Source organism: Erythrolamprus reginae, chromosome 1 (genome assembly GCF_031021105.1).
Source record: "Erythrolamprus reginae isolate rEryReg1 chromosome 1, rEryReg1.hap1, whole genome shotgun sequence".
Classification (NCBI taxonomy): Eukaryota; Metazoa; Chordata; class Lepidosauria; order Squamata; family Dipsadidae; genus Erythrolamprus; species Erythrolamprus reginae.
In genome coordinates, this window is record NC_091950.1 from 122,702,955 (window position 1) to 122,726,950 (window position 23,996).

At 38.6% G+C, this 23,996-nt stretch overlaps 1 protein-coding gene across 3 annotated transcripts in view; it reads left to right on the top strand.

Annotated features, from left to right (window-relative positions):
• Positions 1-8,376: 8,376 nt before the first annotated feature.
• STK33 (serine/threonine kinase 33) overlaps positions 8,377-23,996 on the top strand; it is a 63,625-nt gene continuing 48,005 nt past the window's right edge. The window contains exons 1-2 of one of the 3 annotated variants that reach the window (XM_070763657.1): positions 8,377-8,501; positions 19,649-19,713. The gene's annotated coding sequence lies outside the window, so the exon portion shown is untranslated. Of the gene's footprint in view, positions 8,516-19,648; positions 19,714-23,996 lie in introns of all 3 variants that reach the window. The other 2 variants (XM_070763665.1, XM_070763672.1) reach the window with 2 other exon arrangements.

The following is a 23,996-nucleotide window of genomic DNA, read 5'->3' on the forward strand; positions in this document are numbered from 1 at the left end:
GGAAATGTTTTTGGCAACTCAGCTTATTCATACAACACGCAATCCTTGTATTCAGGAGCAACTGAAATTTCCAGGTTGCCCTGGAATGCCTGCTGGGTCATTTGTGGCCACAGACAGAGTTTACTGGAAACAAATGAAATATTTGTTTAGTGACCTATTAGTCATTAGTCTCAACAGTGATGTTTGCACTTGATAAACAAGATTAAAAACATCTTGACTACAAAATAGACCTGAGAAAGACTTGGTTGAACTGAAATGTCTTTTAAGTGGTACAGATTTTTTTAAAACATTAAGCATTTTACCAAAAAAACTGCAAGTGTTATCTACCCTTAAAAACCAAATATATACCAAGTATATACCTAAATATATGCTTCAATATAACTTGTCAGAATAGGACCTGGTCAATTGTTTGAGAAGAAAATTTGATGAAAGTGAATGTTATATGGGTAGATTGTTTTCAATTCTTCCCAGGACATTGCGGTCGTCATAAATATGGAACAGCGGTCAAGCATCCGAATGTAAATCACTTGACCCTGAGGACACTGCAGTGATTTTAAATGTGAAAAATGGTCACAACTCACTTTTTGCAGTGCTGTTGTAACTTTGAATAGTCACTAAATGAACTGTTGTAAATTAATGACTTCCCATATATTCTATGGAATTAACACTTAACATGTATGTTTGCCATGTTTCTTCATGAGAAACTGTGCCACATACTATGTCTACAATATATTTATCTATGGTTAATTATAGAATTAACTAATGTTCAGTTTTAACCAGAGGTGGGTTCCTCCCGGTTCAGATTGGTTTGCCCAAACTGATAGCAACCTGCTGGTGATGTCACAATTAGAATAGAATAGAATAGAATTCTTTATTGTGACTGGATACACAAGGAATTTGTTTTTGGTGCACATGCTCTTAATGTACATAAAAGAAAAGATACATTTGTCAAGAATCATGAGCTACAACACTTAATGATACTGGTTCGATCAATGCTGATCTGTGGGCGCTGCCGTCCTTTAAAAAAAATTTTGAATTATTTTTTTGGGGGAATTTTTTTCTGGATTTTTTTTCTTCTGCACATGCAGAGGCTGAGTTTTCGGAACTGCATGCAGTCACCATCTTGTTTTCGGCTTTTTTGGGGGGGGATTTTTTGGGACTTTTTGCCACTGCGCACGTGCATATGTGCAAAATGCACAACGTCGGAGGAAACAAATTTGCAGCGATGTAAGTTAGAACACACTCCTAGTTTTAACTCAACCTAGTAGGTTAAAATGTGGTTAGATAATATTTGGTTCAGTGTGTCATGTAAACAATGATTATATATGGTGATAATCTCATGTAATCCTATAGATAAGGAATTTGATGAAGCCAGCTGCTTATCTTGGAGCTTCTAAATAACTGAACGCAAAGGAAAAGCAGTTGCAGAATTGTGATTTTTTTTCCAAAGAAATATTGAGAAATTAATGCTGGTTGATTATTTCATATCTTTAAAAATAGCTTTGAAACATGGCAAAAGTAAACTGGAGATTTACTTTGGAGAATTTTTTTTTCTTAACAACCCTGTAATCCCTTGCTTGGGAGTGGGGTCTGGGCAACTGAATGCACCTGAGTGTTTACTGGACAAATGCCCTTCCTGAGGTTTACATGGAGCTCACAGCACATATTTTCTGTTTACACCCAATAGGGAAACATCTGTCACTGCCTAGAATTGAATTATCAACCTGAGTGGGAGGCAAATGTCTTTCCTTTTAGGCCACCGAGCTGCTCTGCTTTGGAGAATGTTTTATGTATTTGAGCTGTAATAAATAAATATATGTGGCAAAGAAATATACATGTGATAAAATAACATTTTGGGGCTTTTCAGTCCGTACAATGATTCATTTCAGGAATCACCTCCTTCTACATGAATAAGTCTTTGTTTCACTTTTAACCCAACTGAGTCTCTTACTTCTCAGAAAAGAAGTGCAGCTGGCAAAGGTGAGGTCCTTCTGTTGCAGCACCTACATTATGCAATAGCCTTTAAAAAGTTTGCCATGATTGCCTACTTTGGGTTTCATTTTGATGAGATTTTTATATTCAAACAATCTCTTAAACTATAAACATACTATATTCCTAAGTAATGCATAGGATTAAATTGTCAGTATTTTAGAGGTCTCTTTGATGTTACCTGTTTATTTTCTCTTATTGTTATAAAAACCCTTAAATTTCTGCACTTTGCTTGTACTTGGTTATGAATACGGTATAGAAAAGCTAGTGTAAGTAGGAAAAAACTGTACATAAGATATAGAAAAGAGTAGTAGCTGCTTATATTAACCATATAGTATTTAGAACCTAGAAACACATATTTACATGTCTGTTTACAAAACAATGTCATATTTTCTTCAGGTGAAGTGTGTTTGTAGGCATCTGGGTGTTGTATGCACTTATAAAGATGCAGGGTTTGTATCCAAAGTTGTGCCTGACACCTTAAGATCTTTCCTCCTTCTCCCCCACCAACCCACTATAGAGGCTCTTCCTTATTATGGATTCAGCTGCCACTCATCTTTAGATTGGATTTCCTTGGGGAAAAAGCAGAATGATATGTTTATTTAGAAGGGGAAATGATGATACTGAAGAGGCGCTCTCAGGTTCATTAAGAAAACCCTGGATTTTAAAGTCACCTGTTCCGGTTTTTTTCCAAGAGGATAGAAGTATGAGAGAGGATGCAAGTATTTTTTAGTACGTCTGAAATGAGAATTGAAATGCATGACAATAAACTTACATTGTGGATAATTACAGAAACTAGTAACATCTAGACCAACATGCTATAAAATACGAACATAAAAGCAGTCAATTATAGCATTTATGTATAACTATAGATCTTCCATTGTCAGGTAATAAAATAGGAATAATTGCACCATTTATACTGGAACTGGATCTCAATAGTATTCACTCTGGAGGGTGACTCACATAATCCCCAGCACCACCGGAACCATTCCTTAGGGTCAGCCATTCCGAAAATAAGGTATACACAGTGGAAAAGAGAAGGCTGTTATCATCCTTACTGTATTTCACTTCTTTTAAGAACTCACTTTTCATTAAACCGATTATTTTAAATGTAATAATGTTTTTCAGTGAAGGACTAGAAATTTGCCAGAATCTCATAAATTACACTGTATTTGCTCACAATATTTTCTATAATATCAGGAGTTTATCTTTCAGCATGATATGCAGTATGTGCTAATAATATTTGTTACTAAGGAGGTCTGGCAATGCTACCTTCCATACAAGAGATACAATCAATACTCGTACAAAAGAAGAAATGGATTATACATCTGACACTGGTATCAGAAATGGTAATATTCAAAACTCAGTGGAAGGGGCTGATCCCACTTTTTGGAATACTCTGACCTTTATTTCAATATGAGGTAGGTAGATTTGTTTCCACAGCAGGAATTTCTCTGTATTTTCTACTGACCCTCACTATATGCTTCAAATTACTTGGGCTTTTTCTTTTAATAGATAAGACTTCTATCCTATATATTTTTACTAATAAGTAAGCCCCAGTGAGATCAGTAAAATTTATCTTCTGATATATGCATGTAAAATTGCATCATCAGTGATTGAAGTTTACTGTACAATGACTGTTACTATAGCTAAAGTACACAAGGGTTTTATTAAATTGTAGTTATCATTATCTTGGCCATTCTCCTGATCTCACGCAAACAGATTGTTTAACTTTCTATCATGGCTGTCAATAGACTTGACTTTGAAAATGATCACAGTACCGCAATCCATTGTTCTGGGCTTTTAGTAATGCACTATCATGTTGATCAACATAGTTTGTATTCTGAAAGCCTATACATTCTAATCTGACATTGAATAGATGAATGGATTTTCAGTGCCTGATAAAATAAGCATTGCTGGCATGCAAAGCCATTGTCAATCTCTGAATGGAAAATGATCAGTTCAGGTGTTATTTATTTGATTCGAATTCTATGCCACCCAATCCCATGGGACTGGGAAGGGCTAATTACCGGTATATATTAATTTTTTAAAGAGCTGCCTTCTCTCCAGTTGTTGCCTCTGTCCTCATATATATATATTGAAACTACTTTGGACTTCACACATCACATGATACACTACTGCGATCTGTTTAGTTTTTGCTCAGTGTAATGTGTACCTAATCACTGAAGACTGTAAATGAAATAAGATGAAATAGTGCAACGTGTGAATCTAGAACAGCTGCTGTGGCCTAGAGGTGTGCCTGCTGGAGACAGGCAGCAACACCCATCTGCGCGGCTGTTGGAACAAGCAAAGTGGGGCGTTTCAGCCCCACTTTGATGGCGGTCACATAGTCATCTCTGCAGGCAGCCCCCATCCCTCACCAGCTGCTAGTCCACTGGTGCTCCAAACTGCCTGGGGCATGCAAAAAGCCCACTTACCTTGCTCTGCTCCCTTAGGAAGTGACCACTGTGACCCTCTATCTGCGCCTGTTACTCGTCTTTGCATGGGCATGAATGTCAAAAACCAGACCAGCTGCCCTTACTAGTACAGTGATACATCATACGAACTTAATTGGTTCCCGGAAGAGGTTTGTAAGGTGAAAAGTTTGTAAGATGAAACAATGTTTCCCATAAGAATCAATGGAAAAGCGATTAATGCGTGCAAGACCAAAACCCACCCCTTTTGCCAGCCGAAGCACCCCTTTTTGCGCTGCTGGGATTCCCCTGAGGCTCCCCTCGATGGGAAACCCCACCTCCGGACTTCCATGTTTTTGTGATGCTGCAGGGGAATCCCAGCAGCGCAAAAATGGGTGCTTCGCTGACAACGGAAGTCCGGAGGTGGGGTTTCCCAGCAAGGGGTCCCTCAGGGGAATCCCAGCAGTGTAAAAATGGGCGCTTCGCTGGCAACAGGAGTCCGGAGGCGGGGCATGCCAGTGGCGGCACCTTGGGTTTGTAAGGTGAAAATAGTTTGGAAGAAGAGGCAAAAAAATCTTAAACCTCAGATCTGTATCTCTAAAAATTTGTATGACAAGAGGTTTGTAAGACAAGGTATCACTGTATCTAGATCTGACACTGTTCAAAAATAATTGTATCACATAATATTTTGGTATATTTGAATTTAACCATCTTGTAGTGTATTTCGGTAATGTATTTTAATTTTTGCAACATCATGACATTACTATATAAGCAAATTGACTAGTTTGCTTGTCAGTGTACAGTATTTTAAAGTAAAGAAGTCCATATCTTTAGAAACAGAAGATAAGCAAAGAGACTGGGTTAAGTAGCTCTTACAGAGTGTGGAATACTATTAAACTTGACAGTGTAGCAGACAGATATTATTGTGAAACTTTCCAGTCTAACCTCTGCTGTAATACCTAGGACATTATATAATCAATAAAGGAGAATACAGTGGTACCTCAAGATACGAACCTAATTGGTTCCAGGGGGAGGTTCGTAAGATGAAAGGTTCGTAAGACGAAACATTGTTTCCCATAGGAAACAATGTAAAGTCAATTAATCCGTACAACAATAAAAAAACCCAGCAAAAAACCGCTGCCGCCTGGCTGTCACCTTTTAAAACAGCCGGGGGGGGGGGCACTTCCCAGCAGCCTCCCGAACCCGGATGTTTGGCAAAATTTCGGGGTTCGGGAGGCTGCTGGGAAGCCCCGCAGCCCGGCTGTCACCTTTTAAAACAGCCGGGAGGCTTCCTAGCAGCCTCCTGAACCCGAATGCCAAACCCCAACGCCAAACCCTCCACGCACTTCGCCCTGAATGCCTCCTGGCTCAAGGGGCGGCGGCAGACCGCCTTTGGGTTTTCGGCTTCGGGGGCGAGCAGGAGGACCTTCCTAACTCCCTCCTCCTCGAGCCGAAAACCCAAAGGCGGTCTGCTGCCGCCCCTTGAGCCAGGAGGCATTCAGCGCGTGGAGGAATGGAAAACTCAAACGCCGGTGGCTTCAGCTTCCCATTCCTCCATGCACTTCGCCCTGAATGCTTCCTGGCCGCCTGGCAGAGCGCTCGCAGCCAGCAGACGGTGGCGGGGGGGGATACGGGTGATGGGTGGGACAGAGGGGCAGGGTTAAGTCTCCTTCAGCCGCTGGGGAACTGCCCGGCTTTGTGGTTTTGGCTGCAGCGGGTGCTGTGGTGGGGACCTTTGGGATTTTGGCGGGGGGGGAGGTGAAGCACTGGGGTGGGGTGGCCGGCCCTCCTGCCTCCTCCCCCCAGCCAAAAACACAAAGCCAGGCAGCCTCCAGCCGCCAAAGGAGCCTCCTGATTCTCCCCGCTTCTCTGTCCCGCTCATTGCCCGTGTCCGGCAGAAGCTGCTGCCCGATTGCTCTTAGCCGGCAGGATGCAAAGTGCTGGGGTGGGGTGGGTGTCTTGACAGCCCCCCCACCCCAATGCTTCGCCTCCCGCCAGGCAAGAGCGCTCGGGTGGCAGCTTCTGCTGGATACTGGTGATGGGTGGGACAGAGGGGTGGGGTTAAGCCCACGTGGCTGGGCTCCGCAACAGAGACCTGGCGGGGAGGAGAGCGGAGCCCACAGGGCTGGGCTCCGTGACAGAGACCGCCGGCCAGCTGATCGGGCCGGTGAGGAAAGTGGCGGAGCCCACATGGCAGGGCTCCGCGGCGGCTGCCTGCTGGGCTGGTAAGAGGGGGAATGGAGCCCACATGGCTGGGCTCCGCAATGGAGACCGCCGGCCTTCCCAGGCTGCTGGGAAGCCCCCCGGCTGTTTTAAAAGGTGACAGCCGGGCTGCGGGGCTTCCCAGCAGCCTCCCGAACCCTGAACCTGGAAGTTCAGCAAAAGTTCGGGGTTCGGGAAGCTGCTGGGAAGCCCCCCAGCCCGGCTGTCACCTTTTAAAACAGCCGGGCGGCTTCCCAGCAGCCTCCCGAAGCCGAACGCCAAACCCGAACTTCCGGGTTTGGCGTTCGGAGGCTGCTGGGAAGCCCCGCCGTCCGGCTGTCACCTTTTAAAACAGCCGGGGGGCTTCCCAGCAGCCTCCCGAACGCCGAACCCGGAAGTTTGGGTTTGGCGTTCGTAACACGAAAAAAGTTCGTAAGAAGAGGCAAAATTTTTCTGAACCCCGGGTTCGTATCTCGAGTTGTTCGTAAGACGAGGGGTTCGTATCTTGAGGTACCACTGTATTTGTAGCTCAGAACTGATGATGTTACCTAGTTTGGGTAATAAATGCAAGAAAACAAGCAAGCTCAGAGATCCCACATTACAAAACAGACAAGGTGGAATTGCTGTTTTGATTTTGAAAATATTTTGAGTTTCCTTATAACAGACTACAGTGGTACCCCTACCTAAGAACGCTTCTACTTACGAACTTTTCTAGATAAGAACCGGGTGTTCAAGATTTTTTGCCTCTTCTCAAGAACCATTTTCTACTTACAAACCCGAGCCTCCGAAACTGTAACCGGAAAAGGCAGGGAGAAGCCTCCGTGTGTCCTCTCTAGGAATCTTCTGGAAGGAAACAGGGTCAGAAAAGGCAGGGAGAAGCCTCCATGGGGCCTCTCTAGGAATCTCCTGGGAAGAAACAGGGCCTCCACCCTCCCTGTGGTTTCCCCAATCACACACATTTGCTTTTACATTGATTCCTATGGGAAACGTTCTTACACACTTTTCTACTGAAGAACCTGTTGATCTAGGAGCCTGTTACTCTCATTTAAATATCCAGAATTTCTTTTTGTTATTTTGATGCTAAAGTTTCCATTTGTGTCACGGAACAAATTAAGTTTGTCGGTAGAAGTATCACTGTATTTGGGACACAGTTAAACAAACAAACACAATTCTTATTAATGCATCAGGGCTGGAAAAGGTGTGGAGACACGTTATAGTTCACTGCATGCTTCCATTTAAAGACTATTACCAATATTTCAGATAAATATACCCCAAAATTTTTTCCCCCGTGCCACAAATGGAAACTTTAGCATCAAAATAACAAAAAGAAATTCTGGATATTTAAATGAGAGTAACAGGCTCCTAGATCAACTTACTGTTTTCAAAATAATTTTTATCAGTTCAAGGAATAAGGCACCTGTTTATAGGATTGGGGGCTACAAAGGGACTGAAAAATTCCCCATCCATCCATCCAATCTAATCTAATCTACCTACCTACCTACCTACCTATCTAGATTTCTAAGGCCTTTACCCTTTCCCGTAATCCCGTGGTGGCTTGGGTTTTTGAGTGCGATATCCCCAATTGGAGAAACAACAATCAACCGACTGTCATCCCAGTCATTTCTTCTGAACTCTCTCACACACACAAAAGAGACGCTCCGAGGGAGGCAGACGAAGGAAAAAACAACAAAACTTTCCCATTCTGGCGCCGGCTAGCCCCACCAGGGGGCGGGAAAGACTTAAAGAACGACTCCGCGTCGCGAACTAGTTTGTCTGCGCGCGGCTCCCGTACCATCCGCGGCTCTCCGGCTGTTTGAACGCAGGGGGAAAAGTTTCTGCAACGCGATGGTGCCCAAGTGTGTCCGAAGAAGACCGCCGCCCGGCAGGTCAGCGAGGGTGAGCTGCAGGGGGTGAGAGGAGGAAGGAAAGGAGGAGGCGCCGGTGGGGTTCGGAGGGTCGCAAAGCGGCCGAACAGGGACCTTTTTAAGCGAGCGGCTGCCGCCGGGACGATGCGGACTGAGCTGCAAGTTGTCCAGTTGCCATGACGACGGCGAGGATGCTCGCCGCCTTGGGCCGCCCGGGACTGCCGGTTGCAAGGGAGGGGAGGGAGGGGGGAAAAGAGCAGCGTCTCCGCCGGTTTATCCCACACGGGGGGTGGATGCGCGTGAGGAACCCCCCCTCCCCGTTTTTTTTTAAAACAGCTCGGATGCTTTGTCAGGCTAGCCACATTCAGAGCGGCGCTGTGTTTATTGTAGGAATAAAGGAATAAAGTTATCCCGTTGGATAACTTCAAAGCTTTTACCTGTCTTAGCGACTTTGGATGGCTTGGAGCCCCGATTGATGAACTGGCACGAACATCATTGTCCTCTTTGGTAAATGGTTTGCTTTATATGCTGTTAGAAGGGGAAAAATGGGTGAGCGATGCATTCAGAGGAAGGCAAGGTGCAAAAGGAAGACTGCAATAAAAGCCCATATGACACTGTGCCTTCTTAGTAACACTGCTAATTGATTGATTGATTGATTGATTGATTGATTTAGTTATTTAGTTAGTAGTTGTAATAATAGTAATACTAATAATAATAGTAATAATAATACTAATACTAATACAACAACAACAACAGTAGTAGTAGTAGTAATAGTAGTAGTAGTAACAACAATCACTCTACTAAACAAATAATTCCCTCAACACTGTCAGACTTTTTACTAAATCTGCACTTCTATTTCTATTTCTACTAGTCATTCCTATCATCTTTTTCCTCCCTCTTAGGGCTGTATGACTGTAACTTGTTGCTTGTATCCTAAGATTTTAATTAATATTGATTGTTTCTTCATTGCTTATTTGACCCCTATGACAACCATTAAGTGTTGTACCGCATGATTCTTGACAAATGTATCTTTCTCTTTTATGTACTCTGAGAGCATATGCATCAAGACAAATTCCTTTTGTGTCCAATCACACTTGGACAATAAAATTCTATTCTATTCTATTCTATTCTATTCTACAACAACAAATCAACCACTAGTTTGTTTTTTAAGTTTTAATTAGGATTTTAGATATTGCTAGTTTTTTCCTTGACTTCTTTTTATTGCTATTGTTATTGTAATTTTATACTGTTGTGAACTGCCCTGAATCCTTCGGGATTGGGCAGCATAGAAGTCAAATTAAATAAACAAACAAACAAACAACCACCACCACAGAGTTGGAAGGGACCTTGGAGGTCTTCTAGGCAGGAAACCCTACACTACTTCCGACAAATGGTTATCCAACATCTTTAAAATTTCCAGTGTTGGAGCATTCACTTCCAGTGTTGAAGCATTAGTTAATGAGTTAGCGAGTTAGTCAGTCAAACATGTCAAACATTTACAAGATAGCAGGTATTGGTATAAACATAGACATCAGCAATGTAGGTAAGGCAATTTTTAAAAATGTATTTAGGATATACAAAACATTCACCAGACCAATCCTTGAATACAGCTCATCTGATTGTAACCCAAACTGCATATTGGACCTAAATACATTAAAAAGTGTCCAGAGATACTTTACGAGAAGAACCCTCCACTCCACTACTCGCAACAGAATATCTGAACGCAACCAGACTTGAAATCCAAGGCTTAGAAATCCTCTACTGAATAGATCAGTGGTTCTCAACCTGGGGGTCGGGACCCCTTTGGAGGCTCGAATGAGCGTTTCACAGGGGTTGCCTAAGATCATGGGAAAAGACAAATTTCCTATGGTGTTGGGGATTAAAGCTTCTATTATGGTGCCTAGGAACATATTTTTACAATCCGACCAAAGTGGGGGTGTCCCACTGACCTTCCTGCCAATCAGCTTAAAGTTCTGTTGGGAGAATTAGTGCACAAGGGTGCACTTATGCATGCCCCTTAATATTTTGTCTTGGCAAATGAAGTAGTAAGTTCTACACACTTCTGTGATACTTGCTCCTAAATAAAATGATAGGCAGTTAAAAATTAAGTGTGATCATTCACACTGGTGCTAACTAACAAACATCTTGGTATTCAGTTGACATGGGAAGTAAGACAAAATGCTTAACCTTTATTAAGAAAGAGGTTGTTAGTTTCTAGGTGGAGGGTAATGGATTCATTTAAGATTTATTCCATGACTTTGGAGGTGATGCAACATAAAGAGATTGGTCTGTAATTTTCAGCATCACTTGGATCTTCTTTTTTGAAGATAGGGATGACTGTGGCTAGTGACCATAAGTTGGGTAAGAGGCTAGTCGTGAAGGATTTTTCAAAAATTATGCTTAGAAGTTCAGCTATGGTTGTGGAGAGCTTTTTAAGGAAATATGCACATAGACTGTCAGGTCCAATGGATAGAGATGGTTTTAGGTTGCATAATGCTTTTCCAACATTATCTTCTGTAAATGTACATTATAAACAAACAACATTATCTTCTGTAAGCAACATTACCTTCTGTAAACATTATCATGTACAACTTACCTACTGCAAATGGAATTTTAGGATACAGTAGGATCTTCATACTGTAAACTATGAACTGTTTGAAATACTGTAAACATCAGAATTCTATCTGTAATCTTATTTGCTGTTTGGATTTGAACATGACTCAGCGCACACTAAGAAAAACTTTGCTAGATCAGACTAAACACCAGTTTAGCTAATGTCACAATAGCCTCCAACCAGAGACAGACTACATCAGATAAGGGAGGTAGTATTTGCCTTCAAGTCTAGCAACTCTTGATAGCATCTCTGGATTGTATGGACCCCTTCTAAGCCAGATATTATCTTGGTTGTGAATTCAATGCATAATTTATGTTCTTTCCTAAGAAAACACAGTGTTTTGTTGTGTGAAACAAAAATATTTCTACAGATTAAAAAAGCCCATTAAAACGAACTTAAACGCAAACACTAAAGAAGAAAAAAATAGTACAGTATATTAAAATAGCACAACATCCTAGGAAATGGAAAATAATATTAGAATAAAAGAACTTGGTTTATGTTTTATTGTAAGGGCTCATGTTTCGCATTGGTAACACAGGATGAGGATGAACATGCTTTGTATGATAATCTTTGTATAGATCGGTACTTCCCTATGTTATAGGAACTGAACTAGCTATTCCAATACAGTGGTACCTCTACTTAAGAACTTAATTTCGTTCCATGACCAGGTTCTTAAGTAGAAAAGTTTGTAAGTAGAAACAATTTTTCCCATAGGAATCAATGTAAAAGCAAATAGTGTGTGCAAACTCACTAGGAAAGAAATAAAAGCTTGGAATTTGGGTGGGAGGAGAAAGGAGGAGGAGGACAGTCGCTGCCAAAGGAAAAGGGTGAGGTGAGGGGAATTTAAAAAAATCCAAAACTTTAAGGCTTAGAAAAAGAAGAAGAGGGACTCCGAGGCGGCGAGGAGGAGCATGTGCCTTCCATATACCCGGCGCGAGGCTGCCTCCCATACACTGCGCCAGAGAGAGAAACCCAGGAGAAATGGCAGGTAACTGGCTGGGCCTTCATGCCACTCTCAAATTTCCTGGGAAATTTTTCCAGGCTCAGATTCTTAAGTAGAAAATGGTTCTTAAGAAGAGGCAAAAAAATCTTGATCATCTGGTTCTTATCTAGAAAAGTTCTTAAGTAGAGGCATTCTTGGGTAGAGGTACCACTGTACTTGATTTGCCTAACTGCATTGTATGTTAATATCTTCTTTGTCCATTTTACCATCTTCAGTGAATGTTGTTCCTTGATATTTGAACTTTTATACTTGTTCCCTCTATTACTGTATTTAAGGTATACTTTTTTCTCCATTGCCATTACTTGTTTTCTCTTTGCTGATTCTCATGTTATGTGTCTTGCATTCTTGGTTCATGACTATAAGATGCTGTTGCAGTTTTTTTAGCTGTACTGTACTTGCTATCATTACCTGATAGTCTGCATAGAGTACTTTGTGATATTATTTTCATTTTTGAGTTTGGCTTCTTTTTTTATGTGGTCAGTGCAGGTGATAAGCAATACTGATAATAGTACATATTGTTTTACTCTGAATGTTACTGTGAAGGGTTCTGACATTCCTTGGTTTGTTCTAGGTTCTGCAATCACCATATTGCATAATCTAATAAAATTTTCCTTACTCCACATTGCATCAATGTTTGCCCTAGCAATTTCCTATCAACCTTATCAAATGCTTTCTCTTGGTCTACAAATGTGGCAGATTCTTATTGCATTCGATATTCTATTAATTGTTTAAGCACAAAAATTGTATCTGTGCAGCTTTTCCTTCTTCTTAAATCCATCTGCTTTTCTGCTCATTGAGGTTTTATAAGTAGTCTTAATCTCGTCTATGTCTGAACATTTGTCTCTGACATTTTTCCTAATGGCTCAGGAGTGAGGTGCCTCTATATTGTGTGCATTTTTGTTTACTCCCTTTGTTTTTCCAGTGATATTATTGCTAATTGCCACTTGGTAGGTACAGCTAGTTGTGTCCATGCTGTGTTAAAAATTCTATGTAGCTATCTGCTGGTTGATTTTTTTTTCTGTTGGTAGTCCATGTGTTCCTGCTGCTTTATATTTGGGTGACTTTTTAATTTTTTAATAAGTCTCACTACTTCTTCAATCAGAATTTCTGGCCCTAGCACTGTTACTTTGAGGTTTGTGTTGCTTCTTCTAGGTATCTCCTAGATTGAGGAGCTTTTCCCCCCAAAAAATATTTTTATTTTTCTTCACCTTCTCAAGTACAAATTTAACAAATTTAACATATATATACTTTCCATTATTACATACACATACACTTTTTGAGCTTTTTGTAGTCTTCCCTCCACCTTTCTATTGCTTTTGATGGTTTTATTAGTGGCCTTCTCCTCTTGATATTGATTATTTCTGTGGGGTTCTAATTATCCTCTCTTTTCTATATACCATTGACTACTTTGAAAAACATTCTGCAGGCTGATTTCTCATCATCTGCTAATAATTTTCTGAAGCATTGCCAGAAAATTTGTTTTGCTTTCTTGATCATCCTACTGGTATCTCTGCAATGTAATCTATTGTTTATATAATCTTCTTTTCCCCATGATTTTATCCAACATTTGTATAATTCTTTTTAACTTTACTGCTTCTATAATCTCTTCACACCATCATGCAGTTTGTTTGGTCCCATTCTTGTCTCTTTCCACTTTTTCTTTTTCTGCATAGTTCTGCAGTGTTAAGCAGGGTAGTTCATCCTCTACATTTCCCACCTTTGATGACAGTAGGCTAAATGTTGTCTCCACATTGTAATTGTAGATGTTGTCTTGATTGTAATTTGTCTACTACTGTGATGGGGAACCTATGTCACACATGCCACAGGTGGACACGGAGCCATATCTGAGGGCACGCATGACGTTATGTGCTGTTTTTTGCACTCCGAAGGTTTCAGGAAAACTTTCTGAAGCACCAGAGTGCAAAAAGCAGCCCAACGGACAAACCAGAAGTTCAGAAAATGCACTTATGGTTTGCCCTTTATGCTGTTTTTCGCACTTTGGGGTTTCAGGCAGCTTCCCTGAACCCTCTGGAGTACAAAAAACAGTACAACAGGAAAATGAAAAGTCTGTTTTTCTGAACTTCCGGTTTGCCCATTTGGCCATTTTTTCCACTGTCCCAGGCTTCAGTGAGGCCTGTGCACATGCATGAGGACTAGGGAGATTGTGTGCAGGAGCAGCGTGGGAATGCACATGCATGTGGGGGGGGGGGGAAAGGGATGTGGACACACGCACGCATGCTAGCATACCCATATACCCCCTTTTGGCATGCAAATAAAAAAAAAGGTTCACCATCACTGGTCTACTACTTTTTGTTTAAGTTTGGCTATCTTAATTAATTCATAGTTTTTATTTGGTCTTTTTCTGTTAATATTTAGAGTTGTCATGTCTTAAATACCATTGGGGATAATTTTTGCATCAAGATTCTGAATCTTCATTTCACTCTTGTTAATATGTAATTCATCTGATTCTTAGTGGTGATGTTATTCCATTTATACCATGTATAATATTGTGAGTCTCAAAGTTAAAAAATGTGTTGGTGGTAAAAAGTTTATGGCCAAAGCTTGTTCTCATTCCTTTCACTATTCTTAGCAAATTTTGTGTATTTATAATTCTGCATATGTTTCTTGCCATATATAAAGTTTGACTTGTAGAAAACTACTTAAACATTTCTTTTTAAAAAAGCCTTAGGGGTTTTGAGGCTTAATGGACGCAAAAGTGCCTATTGTTTCCGATTACAGTATTTTATTTGTTTGTACTCTCAGATTGCTTGCTTGAGGTTCTCTGTAGGCAGCACCACTTAGAGTTGTTGTATAGAAATGTTGTGAAAGAAGTGAAATCTGATGACATTTTAAAATAATTTAATATCTGTATACAGGGACACACAAACTGCTTTTTATAGAAGTCTCTGTAAGGTTTTATGTGTGTGTGTGTGTGTGTGTGTGTGTATTTGTTTTCGTAGATTTTCACGGGTACAGGCATGAAGGTCTTGGCATATTCGGGTTTCTTCCTGTGTAGGTTTCAGAGATTTCTGGCGACGTTTCGATGAGGTCCCACTCATCATCTTCAGGCTGGTGCTTTTGTCATTGTATTTTGTCCTTGTGCTCGCACCAAGCACAAGGACAAAAACACCAGCCTGAAGATGACGAGTGGGACCTCATCGAAACATCGCCAGAAATCTCTGAAACTTACCCCGAGAAGAAACCTGAATATGCCAAGACCTTCAAAAAGTCAACTAAAAAAAATTGAGCAAGGCTACAGCAAGTTCTTGAGGTAGCTAACTGGGCAAAAATGCAAAGATTCTATTGAAGGCACCCCTCCTAGCAACCAATCACCTCTGTATGAAACCCAAGCATGGTGAACTCCTTTGTTCAATGGATCATCTTTCAATTTAACAGGAGACTATCTAGACTTGGTTTTATAAGCAGTTTGCACAATTCCTTTCTCATAAGATTTTTTTTTTTAGAGTATGAATTTAAGAGCCTAATCTGAAAAAAAAAATGCTTAAAGTGTTCACATTGTATTGGAATGATTTTATAAGCTTGTGAAGGGCAAAGAACAGTACACAATGGATTGTCATAATACAGGCGTAGTTTCTTAAGTTAGTATGAATCCATCCATTGTAACTTAATGCTTTACGTAAGCTGACCTGTCAGGTTTAACATACCTGTAATGTGAAAATCAGGCCAACAAGTGATTATAGTATTAAAAAACACAATATTACAGTCACAACATACTATAAAACATAGAGGTTTAACGCTAAGATGCTATTAGTCATTACTGTATTTGTTTTATGTGTGCAATATTATGGAATACATATTAGTGGGTAGGTAGTGTCACTGCTCATTTATAAGAATACTCCATTTATTTTAAAAGACATTCATATACCATGTGATGGAGTGGAATATAACAGGGTTTGGCCTAGAAAGGTAGAAAGGTTAGTTAGGTACATAGACACTACCAAATTTAAACTCTTATTCTGCAGTGTTGCTTTTTCCCCTGAGGAAATTACACACCATGAACATGAAGGCTTAAGAAACATATTCGTGAGGTACCTATCATCTTCTGTGGAAATCTTTAAAAAAAGATTTTCTGATAATTTGGCAATAATTACTTTGGTTACATAGATAAGGCATATGTATTTCAGGGACATTTAAAATGATAGTTCACCAAATTCAGAAGTACAAATAGCTAAAATGCACCCACATAGTATACTGTAAAATCCTGATTAGTTTAATTTGAGAAAGAAAGAATGGGACCAGGGTGCCATCTTGTGGGAAAAATGAATAATAACATTGTTATCTGACAAAATATCATTTATTATTACTACTGACTCTTCTAGGTGGCTTTATAAATACTGTATTTATAATTAGACACGTGTAATTATTTTTTAGAATACTGTATTTTTAAATGAATATGTCTAATAACTACAACTTGTGACTTGTAAATAGTTTGCAGAATACAAACTAGCGAAATATGGCTTATAGTTCAGCAATGTATCTTTTTTTTAACTTTTTCTTTTCCATGATACTGAATTAAATTGGAAACATAGAAACATTTCTTATCTAAAGCATACCTTTCAGCATTTATGTTTATTTCAGATAAAAGTAGAGACATTATAATCTCAATTTATTTCCCTTTAAAAAGAAAATAATTTAATGGAATATAAAGTATTTAAACACACTTATTTAGAGAGTTTCATAACTATTCTTTGTAAATAATTAACCAGAACCTGCTTTACCTAGTATAAGCACATACACTGAAAGCTTTGCAGTAGCTTTTGAAAATAAATAAATAAATAAAATAAATTTAAATTTGTTTTATCCGTAGACCTGAATATCTTCCATTTGATTTTAGTCTGTTACTGTGGAATTAGTGGAATTGTGCAATTCCTGCTTATCCTTGAAATTATTTATATTCATATTTAAATATGATCTGTTTCTCTAATGTACGAGTGGCTAGGCTGCAGTAAGTGCTGCATTCATTATTCAGTACATAAGTCTAGTTCAAATGTTTTGCACCAGTGTTCTGAATGATTTTGCATGAGAATGATTGTGTAGCGAAGGATGCAGTGGGGTCGATTGGAAATACAGCCAAGGTTATAAACTTCCCAGAAAAAGGATGGGGCATTTTGAATAGAATCCCGAATAGAATTAAGTGTGGGCCAGGAGTAAAATGCTACCAATTCTGCCCAGTTCGGGTATGCTGGTAGTGGTGGTTGATAGTGGTTCGAAGAACTGGCAGCAGCAGCCGCACAAGGCTCTGCCAACCCGCCCGGACACCGGCATTTTTTTTAACCCTCTATACATGCACATGCATAGAAGGTGAAAAGCATGTATGACTGGTGTGTGCAAAGGGCACCAGCAAAACACAAAGCACACGTATGTAAAACTCGCACTTCTGAACAGGTAGGGAAGGTAAGTAGATTTCACCACTGCTGTGGGCTCATTTATTTCAAGATGTAGTTGAAATGATGAGACACAGGAGAGGAGAGAAGATGAAGAGACAATTAGAAAATGAGATGGGTTGTATTAAGTTGTAAAGTGGATATAAATAGATTGCCAAGAAGTAGAATAGCAGCTTCATCATAATGCGATGAGATTACTAGATAATAATTCGTATTAACTTTAGAAAATAAAAATGAAAATAAGTTCCCTAATGAGGGGCAGATGTGTCTTTTAGGTATGGAAGTGGAAATCAAGTTTTTCCTGATAGACAGACACCGTGGGACACCATCCCTCTTTTAAATTTACTCCTCAAAAAAATAAAGGGAACACTCAAATAACCCATCCTAGATCTGAATGAATGAAATATTTTCAATGAATACTTTGTTCTGTACAAAGTTGAAAGTGCACAACAGCATGTGGAATTCATTGTCAGTGTTGCTTCCTAAGTGGACAGTTTGATTTCACAGAAGTTTGATTTATTTGGAGTTATATTGTGTTGTTTAAGTGCACCCTTTATTTTTTTGAACAGTGTATATTGTTCATTATCTTTACTTTTATTTATGTGAATTAAGTTTTTAAAGCCATACAATTCTTGTGTAGTTTTAATTTCCATCTATTAAGCTCACATTCACAGTTCTCAAGTCTTTTCCATTAACAAATTCAGTTTTAAAAGAATTTCATTTTCCATTATGCTATACTATATTTCTCTTAGGGTACAAATAAACAAAATTTAGCTGATGGTCACTGGTGTCTCTTAAATTTCCATGATCACTTAATGCCAGTTCTCACCCTTCTGCTTATGTTGAGGATTATCTAGATCAGAGGTGTCAAACTCATGTCGTCACAGCATCATCATGTGATGTATCGTGACTCCCCCCCCCCTTCGGTAAACCAGCTATGCTCGTGGCCAATGCATGATGCATTTGTGCTTGTGGCCAATGTGTGATGCATCCACAGGCTACAAGTTTGATACCCCTGATCTAGATCATAAACTCAGACGCCTTGAATATTCTTCTGTTATATTTTAGTCTTGGTATGTGCTCTGGAAAATCATGATTCTAAAGCAGGGATATCAAACTCACGGCCCACAGGCCAGATATGATGCCACCATGATGCTGTGAGTCCTATTCTAAAGCAATAGACTAAAAACCTATGTGTAAGGAAAGGCAGTTATTCTTTCACTGGAAGGAAAATGCATTTCTAGTTATGCTTCTGAAAACTGAAAATTTTCATGAGAGCTGCAACTCTCTCTCTCTCTTTGTGAGTATGTGTGTATGTGCATAAACACATATTATTTTATAAAACATGATAAAGTTCTTCAGAAATTATTTGTAAAAGTTTAGTTTTGAATTTGATTCCATGGTTCATTGGCCTAAAGTTGATGTAACCAGATTACACCACATTTTTCTTTGAAATTCAGTTATTTTTATAATTCCTGCCATTTAGTTAATCAGTATTTTAATAGAGGAAAAGTAATGTTTCTTCTTGTATTAACTATATGTTTATTTACAAACACCTTTAGATTTGAGTTAATTTTCTAGGTCTTAAATGGAACTATTCATTTATATAGTCCCTAAAACGATTAAGATATGTAATATTATCTAATATTCAGTTATTTGTTTAATTTACAGAATTTAGTTCCTCAGAAAATCTTACTTTTGATGAGTCCATAAAAATGATAGTTATATTAGATGGGAAAATCAACAAGAATCATATCTTATCTAAATATATATTTTATGTGTAGTGTTCTTAGCAATCTGTTACCCCAATTAGCAGGTCGACTAGTTATAGAATTACTTCTACTTGTACAGACTTGGTCCTTGTTACCCTTGGATACATTCATATATAATCAAGCATTTGTTCCCACCCCCTTGGGTATCTTGCTTTTGAATTTTCCTTTTCCAGATGTGCTCCACTGATTATAAAGCCTTGGCATCCAGCCATTGAAAATCCAATGAACCTTGCGGTGGCTCTGACTGTGTTACTATATAAGTTGGATGTTCTCAAATGTCCTGTGTGTATTTATCATTTTGGAACAGTGAGTATAATGAAAAGTCCAATATTATATTTAAGTATAACAGAAAACTTTTTCTTTCATTCCTTGTTAACAATATAGGTAATGAGAAAGATATGAAGTCATGTTGCTGCTTTTGTCCTGCAAATTAGATGTAAATGAATCAGGTAAGAATTGTGATTTTTAATCAATTTAATTAAAATGGTTGGTGAATAGTTCCTTCTCCCATGGGTATTCTTTAGAAACAAACTAGGCCTTTCTGTTAAAAGACATTATATATTTAGAAGAATATAGTTTATGACAGCAGTAAATTGATGTCCATGTACTTGTGTAAATAAAACTTCATGCTTACCACTCATAGAAAAAGATAATCACATCTCCTGAAAATCTTGTTTCACCTTTTGTATATTGCTTCTTCCTTCCTAAAAAGACACATAGTGAAGTGAATAAAAATATTGCAGATAATTTTCTATAGAAAACAAAGTTCCACTAAATTGAGAAATAAATTAAACACTACATCAAAGTAAAGGGTAAACAACAGTTTCTTGTTTGGAATTGCAATGTTTTTGGTTTTTTTATTTAGTTTTATTTAGTTTGTCAAGATTTAGTTTGTCTAAATCAGTGTTTCCCAAGCTTGGCAACTTGAAGATATTTGGACTTCAACTCCCAGAATTCCCCAGCCAGCATTCGCTGGCTGGGGAATTCTGGGAGTTGAAGTCCAAATATCTTCAAGTTGCCAAGCTTGGGAAACACTGGTCTAGATAACAGTATACGTATAAATATGAATATGAATACAGTAAATACAAATAAATGGGGACAGTAGGACAGGGACAGTAGGCACGCTGAGGTGCTTATGCTTGCCCCTTACAGACATCTTACAAATGGGGTGAAGTCCATGGTAGATAGTTTAAGGCTGAAGCTATGGGGGTTTGATGTACAATGGAGTCCGGTATTTTCTGCCATCAAATTTGGAGTGGTTTACTTTGAGTTTGTATATATTGTGTGCTCGTGTATTATTGTGGTTGAAGCTGAAGTAGTCATTGACAGGTAGGATGTTGTTAGGAATTTATAGGAGACTTTTTTTTTTACCACTACTGACAGGAAATAGTGAAATAGGAAATAAGGGAGGTCAGTCTGCAATAGGATCACCATTTATGCCTCTGGGTAGGAAATGTAAGGTCTCTGAGGGAAATGGATGGTTTAGAAACATGAAATAATCAATCAATCAATCCCCAGGACTGTAGTTTGGATTGGCCCCCCACTTCAACTGTTCTTGCAAATTACTCTGAAAAGCCACTTGCACAGTTCTTAATTGCATTAATGGCAGTAATTGGCTTTAATTTGCATGTAGAATATCAGTATATGATTTCAATGAATGCTAATACACATCTAATTCACATGATTATTTTAAAAATGTATTGCTTACTGCCTCAATTACTAGATACTACGTTCTGCTGTTAAATACAATATATTGAAATGGGTAAACTTTGTAGTTTGTAGACTACTAATACGAAAACAACTAGAACTAGTTTATCTAATTTTAATTTCTGCAGATGTATGTCAGATATTTGTAGGTTAAGGTTACAGACTTCAGAAACCTGCTTATTCTGAATACTGTACATTGGGGCATCTATTTAAAGTAAGGGTTTTTTTTTTACCATCATGTAACATATGCTAAAAATAAATTTACACATATTTAAGTCTGGTAATATCTGTTTAGAACTGCTTTTAGTGGGAGTAGTTCTAATTTTTTTTCCATACATTTGTTTTTTTAACAACAAGCTTCATATGATTCTTTACTTTCTGATTAGCATCCAGAATGTAGTATTTTTATTCCAAATTGATTGTAAATGGAGATAAAAGCATGGCCGCTACAGTTTGTCATTTGACAAACAGCTTTGTCTCAGAACCTTCCCTCCACTGTATTTATGGATCAAGTTGTATGTCATTCCTTTTCAGTGGGAATGTATATCTTTTCAGTTCAGTACTTTGATTTAGAGTTTACTACACTGCTTAAAATAAAGAAGTCTTGCTTTTAGGCAAGCAATGACTTTTTGACCTGGATGGCTATTTGTCTGGAATCGGGGATATGAGAACTCAGATGTAGACTTTTACTAACTTGGGGCCCTCTGGATGTGTTAGGCTATAATTTTCTTCTAATATATTCTGGTATGTTTCCCAAATCAATGATTTTTTTTTTAAAAAGGTAGGATTTAGAATATTTCATTTTATGCATACTATATTATAGAAAGTGGTTAAAATAGGTTACAATATATAGTGACTGATTCATGTGGCAGAATGGTCTTGTTCAAATATTCTTGTTTTGTCAACAGCCTTTGCAATTATTTTTATATCTAAGTTTGACTTCTGAGGATCCAAGTGCCAATAATTATCCTAAATAGTAGATATAAATGAATCCTTAGAGGGGGGAAATGAAAGACATAGGTATAAAATAAGAAGTCCCTGTTTCAGCAGTAGTAACTGTGAGAGGGATCTAGGTGTTGTAGTGGACTACCACTGGAATATGCTGCAACTAGCAAAAAGACCAATGCAGTGCTAGGCTACCTCACACAAGTGATAGTACCGCTTTATACTGTACTACTGATGCCACACTTGCAATATTGTGTCCAATTCTAGTCACCAAGATACAAAAAGATGCCGAGACCCTAGAAGGAGTGCAGAGAAGAGCAACAAAATTGATAAGGGGTCTGAAGCCTAAATTGTACAGTTAAAGAAACTTGGTATGGTTAGCCCAATGGAAAGAAGGTTTAGGTGTGATGTGATAGTTGTCTTTTTGTACTTGAGGTACTGTCATAGGTAAGATGGAGTTGACTTACTCTTCAGATCATCTGAAGGTAGGAGAAGAAGTAAAGGATGGAAGCTAGTGAAAGAAAGATCCAACTTGGAACTAAGAAGAAATTTCCTGACAGTGAGAACACTTAATCAGTGGATCGGGTTGCCTAAAAGAGATGTGGGTTCTCCATCACTGGAGGTTTTCAAGAAAAGATTAGTCAACCTTTTCTCTGTAATGACTCCTATCTTGGGCAGGGAGTTGGACTAGAAGAACTTGAAGCACCTTTCAGCCCTATGATTTTAATATTCTAGATTATCTCCGGGACCGCCTTCTGCCGCACGAATCCCAGTGACCAGTTAGGTCCCACAGAGTGGGCCTTCTCCGGGTCCCGTCAACTAAACAATGTTGGTTGGCGGGGCTCAGGGGAAGAGCCTTCTCTGTGGCGGCCCCGGCCCTCTGGAACCAACTCCTCCCAGAGATTAGAATAGCCCCCTCCCTCCTTGCCTTTCGTAAGCTCCTTAAAATCCATCTCTGCCGTCAGGCATAGGGGAACTAAGATATTCTTTCCCCCTAGGCTTCTACAATTTATGCATGGTATGTTTGTATCTATGATTGGTTTTATAACAAGGGTTTTTAGCTGTTTTAGTATTGGATTTTTACATTCTGTTTTTATCACTGTTGTTAGCTGCCCTGAGTCCACGGAGAGGGGCGGTATACAAATCCAATAAATAATAATAATAATAATAATAATAATAATAATAATAATAATAATAATAATAATCTAGAATAGTCTATTCTATATACAGTGGTACCTCCACTTATGAATTTAATTCATTCCGTGACCAGGTTTTTAAGTAGAAATGTTTGTAAGAAGAAGCAATTTTTTCCATAGGAATCAATGTAAAAGCAAATAATGCGTGCGATTGGGGAAACCACAGGGAGGGTGGAGGCCCTCTTTCCTCCCAGGAGATTCAAACGAACTCTTCTAAATAAAGAATGTGAACTTTGGATTTAATTCTTTATAAAAATCTAGTTATAAAAGAGGGATATAGGAAAAATAAATGTAATATTATAGATTTTCCCAAATATGCAGATAAATATTATAAAACTGACAAAAAACCATTAACACTTGGAAATAATTTTGTGTATTGTGGAAAAAAACAACAACCCTTCAACTGTAACTGGCTAGAAATCTTTTAGATGAAAAGATAAGAACAAAAATCTTCTAGCCAGGCTTCAAATAATAAATGAAGGGGATTTTTAAGCATTGGAAAAATGACATGGTGATGGCCTTTCAAACAAGGAAATGAACCTTTTCCCTGAGAAAATGAAATCTTGCTCATTTCTCAGTTACCTTTTAAGCTTTTCAACCTGTCAAAGAAATTGTGTAATCAAATAATAGTGTGCCTGAGGCTTATTGCCTTTTCCTGAGAAGTAGTATCATCAAATGATGTGCTCTATTGCTTTTAATCATACTGAGCCATAGATTCCTTAAAACTTAGAATATTGGTTTCAGTGGACTTATTCTAGAATTTATATCATATAAATGTTCACTTAAGAAAAAATATGATATAATGTAAATAATAGAATACCATAAGCAAAAGAAAATAAATGGTTGTATTTTATTTTCATGTACCATATTAAAATAGTATTTTT